Here is a 1101-nt window from a genome sequence, read left to right as displayed (position 1 = left end):
GTTAGAGTTGGAATATACAGTTGAATTCTGCACAGGCCGTGTGTGTGTGTCAGTGTTTAGCAAATGAAGTGCCCAAAGCCAAACCAGGTTTTTCATCAAACTAGCCCTTGGGATTTGTGAGCACCTTCTTCATTTCACTCATTTTTTTCTTGCTTTTTTGTAAACATTGTGATGCTGTTTCCCATTGAGTTTGAAAGCCTGTTATTTTGGTAGGGGGCAGGGGTGCCTCTCTGCATGGGCTGGGGTCATCTGATAAATCATGTAAAATTGTACCTTCGATGGGCATGTGTCCTCATCGCATGTCAGGAAAAAACCCTATGAAAACCCCACAACTAGGATTTGTCCCCAGAACTAGGGTTTCCAAGCTCCACTCCTTGGCACCGGTGGAGAATAGACTGGTAGAGTTGCCTAATCCAGGTTGGGAAACTCCTGGAGATTTGGGGATGGAGCCTGGGGAAGACAGGAACCTCAGTGGGGTACAATACTGTAGAGTCTACCTTCCAAAGCATGGGGAGGGATGGTGGCTTAGTGGTAGAGCATCTGCTTTGTAAGCAAAAGGTCCCAGGTTCAATCCCCGGCATCTCCAACTAAAAAGGATCCAGGCAAATAGGCATGAAAAACCTCAGCTTGAGACCCTGGAGAACCGCTGCCAGTCTGAGTAGACAAGACTGACTTTGATGGACCAAGGGTCCAATTCAGTATAAGGCAGCTTCATATGTTCATTAAGGGAGGGATGGTGGCTCAGTGGTAGAGCGTCTGCTTGGTAAGCAGAAGCTCCCAGGTTCAATCCCCGGCATCTCCAACTAAAAAGGGTCCAGGCAAACAGGCGTGAGAAACCTCAGCTTGAGACCCTGGAGAGCCGCTGCCAGTCTGAGTAGACAATACTGAATTTGATGGACCGAGGGCCTGATTCAGTATAAGGTAGCTTCATATGTTCGATCTGTTTTCTCCAGGGGAACTGGTCTCTGTAGTCTGCAACTAAACTGTAATTCCAGGGGATCTCTAAATCCCATCTGGAGGCTACCATTCCTACCCAGAAGACTTGCTAAGAAAGCGCATAATTACTGAGCTAATTCTGAATCAGAGGAATCAATTTGGCGG

The 1101-nt window shown here is 47.4% G+C and overlaps 1 non-coding gene across 1 annotated transcript; it reads left to right on the top strand.

Annotated features, from left to right (window-relative positions):
* The first annotated feature begins 511 nt into the window (after positions 1-511).
* TRNAT-UGU (transfer RNA threonine (anticodon UGU)) lies at positions 512-586 on the top strand. Its single transcript has one exon. It is a non-coding gene; the product is annotated as a tRNA-Thr (tRNA).
* Positions 587-1101: the final 515 nt, after the last annotated feature.

The sequence above is a fragment of the Heteronotia binoei genome, chromosome 9 (genome assembly GCF_032191835.1).
Source record: "Heteronotia binoei isolate CCM8104 ecotype False Entrance Well chromosome 9, APGP_CSIRO_Hbin_v1, whole genome shotgun sequence".
Taxonomy (NCBI): Eukaryota; Metazoa; Chordata; class Lepidosauria; order Squamata; family Gekkonidae; genus Heteronotia; species Heteronotia binoei.
Note: the sequence above shows the minus strand (reverse complement) of the source record. Positions and strands in the feature narration are given on the sequence as shown.